The sequence below is a fragment of the Panthera uncia genome, chromosome A2 (assembly GCF_023721935.1).
Source record: "Panthera uncia isolate 11264 chromosome A2, Puncia_PCG_1.0, whole genome shotgun sequence".
Lineage (NCBI taxonomy): Eukaryota > Metazoa > Chordata > Mammalia > Carnivora > Felidae > Panthera > Panthera uncia.
This window is the reverse complement of record NC_064816.1, coordinates 129,475,568-129,478,634: the sequence shown is the minus strand read 5'-3', so window position 1 is coordinate 129,478,634 and position 3,067 is coordinate 129,475,568. Positions and strand designations below refer to the sequence as shown.

Here is a 3,067-nt window from a genome sequence, read left to right as displayed (position 1 = left end):
TTCACTAACTGGGGACATGGCCCAGACACCAGGGGCTGCTGTGCTTTCCAGATGTCAGACTTAACTCTTACTGCGGTCAGGGCCATGGGAAACAGTACTTGTATAGCTGAAACAGTGATTGGCCTCATAACTGAAAACCTGGTAGAAATTCAAGAGCTATTAAGTAGCTTAAAATTCATGCCTGGCCTTTTTAGAAGGGTAACTGTAATTACATTCATATTGTCTTAGGTGGGGTGAATGCTAGTAACATAGGTAACTTTAGAAGGAGACATTAAAATTGCTTCTCGGCCTTTTGGCTAAGATCAAGTGTAGAAGGAGACATTAACATTTCTGATTTTATATGAAAAATTTTTTCCTCATTCTTGTAACTAATTTCATCAAGTGAGGTAGTCAATGGTTATTTCCACAAGGCTTTTTGAGCACATCATCAATACATCTTCAAAATGCAGTCCTGTCCCTGGATTCTTTGAAAGCAGTATTATATAATTAGGAAAATTTAAGATTTAGTAAATTCTGAATTGATGACAAATCAGAGTGCCACCTGAATGACAATTGTTTTAGTTTTTTCAGTGGTAACGCTGAAATTGGCATTGGTAAATTTAGACTTACTTAAACAAATTTTCCTTTGGAATAGCAAGGAGCTTACTTATTGCAGGCCCTAGATGGAGATGATCTTTCAGGGTACACTTTATGGTATCCTTGTGGTTGCCAAGGTTTGCCTTAGGCTTTATACCTATTGGATATGGTTGAGTAGTTGGAGAATTCCTTGAAAGTAGTTTCTGGAGTTCTTCAATATGATCAGTGAAATGAAGGAGATATTCCAAGCTAAACTGGTTCAAGTACATTCGTTCAACTGTTTGTTCTTAAGGGAATAACACTGCCTTTCCTGCCAAGTGCCTCTGGGATCACCTTGGAACATTCGTTAACCATCTCTGGAAGTCAAGCCACCTTCATCTTATTATTAGGCACTGATTTTTGCATAGAATGTGATTCATCTGCTTTAATGCTTCCTACCCTAATTTCCTTCTCTGAGAAGGATCCATTTTTCCCAATTCACTTGCAGTACCCTTAAGGAAGGCATGGTTTGACATTGAACTCTTTGGCAAAGGGTCTCAAAAGAGAATACCTTGGAAGACATCTTTGCCATTTTTTGATCCACCATAACCAGACTCAATTTCCCTCTTGCGTTATGGCACAGACCAGTGCAGTACCAACACTTTACTATCCTAGAGGATCTTGTGCTGGACCTTCTGGATGTGAGGATCCCTTCTTGGACTTACCATCATGTGTCCAATGGTCAATATGTGAATTGTGATGTTAGCTATTAAGTTTCCTTTGGGGGCGATGTGAATGGCTTATTTTTTTTTCCTAGCCAGATACTGGCTTTGCCAGAGAAGGAGCAGAGAAGCCACCCTTCCATGCTGAACAGAGGTTAGTGTGTCTGACTGATAGGGACTCTGGAATATGCATTCTCATGCAGCAGACCCTGCTGATCACCTTGGCAAGAAAGCTGTGCTTGATTCTTGTGCATTCTAGCACTTTTGCATATGTTGTATTTGATCCCAAATCAAATGGCCTAAAGAGTCATTAAAGGTTTCATTGTGAACTCCTTTTTTTTAAATATGAAATTTATTTTTTTTATCTTATAGGCTTTTTATTTTTATTTTTATTTTTTTAATATATGAAATTTATTGTCAAATTTGTTTCCATACAACACCCAGTGCTCATCCCAAAAAATGCCCTCCTCAATACCAATCACCCACCCTCCCCTCCCTCCCACCCCCCATCAACCCTCAGTTTGTTCTCAGTTTTTAACAGTCTCTTATGCTTTGGCTCTCTCCCACTCTAACCTCTTTTTTTTTTCCTTCCCCTCCCCCATGGGTTTCTGTTAAGTTTCTCAGGATCCACATAAGAGTGAACACATATGGTATCTGTCTTTCTCTGTATGGCTTATTTCACTTAGCATTACACTCTCCAGTTCTGTCCACGTTGCTACAAAGGGCCATATTTCATTCTTTCTCATTGCCACGTAGTACTCCATTGTGTGTATAAACCACAATTTCTTTATCCATTCATCAGTTGATGGACATTTAGGCTCTTTCCATAATTTGGCTATTGTTGAGAGTGCTGCTATAAACATTGGGGTACAAGTGCCCCTATGCATCAGTACTCCTGTATCCCTTGGGTAAATTCCTAGCAGTGCTACTGCTGGGTCATAGGGTAGGTCTATTTTTAATTTTTTGAGGAACCTCCACACTGTTTTCCAGAGTGGCTGCACCAATTTGCATTCCCACCAACAGTGCAAGAGGGTTCCCGTTTCTCCACATCCTCTCCAGCATCTATAGTCTCCTGATTTGTTCATTTTGGCCACTCTGACTGGCGTGAGGTGATATCTGAGTGTTGTTTTGATTTGTATTTCCCTGATGAGGAGCAAGTTGAACATCTTTTCATGTGCCTGTTGGCCATCCAGATGTCTTCTTTAAAGAAGTGTCTATTCATGTTTTCTGCCCATTTCTTCACTGGGTTATTTGTTTTTCGGGTGTGGAGATTGGTGAGCTCTTTATACATTTTGGATACTACTAGCCCTTTGTCCAATATGTCATTTGCAAATGTCTTTTCCCATTCCTTTGGTTGCCTTTTAGTTTTGTTGATTGCTTTCTTTGCTGTGCAGAAGCTTTTTATCTTCATGAGGTCCCAATAGTTCATTTTTGCTTTTAATTCCCTTGCCTTTGGGGATGTGTCAAGTAAGAAATTGCTACGGCTGAGGTCAGAGAGGTCTTTTCCTGCTTTCTCCTCTAGGGTTTTGATGGTTTCCTGTCTCACATTCAGGTCCTTTATCCATTTTGAGTTTATTCTTGTGAATGGTGTGAGAAAGTGGTCTAGTTTCAACCTTCTGCATGTTGCTGTCCAGTTCTCCCAGCACCATTTGTTAAAGAGACTGTCTTTTTTCCATTGGCTATTCTTTCTTGCTTTGTCAAAGATTAGTTGGCCATAATTTTGTGGGTCTAGTTCTGGGGTTTCTATTCTATTCCATTGGTCTATGTGTCTGTTTTTGTGCCAATACCAT

The 3,067-nt window shown here is 39.9% G+C and overlaps 1 pseudogene; it reads left to right on the top strand.

Annotated features, from left to right (window-relative positions):
• Positions 1-276: 276 nt before the first annotated feature.
• On the top strand, positions 277-430 carry LOC125931186 (uncharacterized; annotated as a pseudogene).
• Positions 431-3,067: the final 2,637 nt, after the last annotated feature.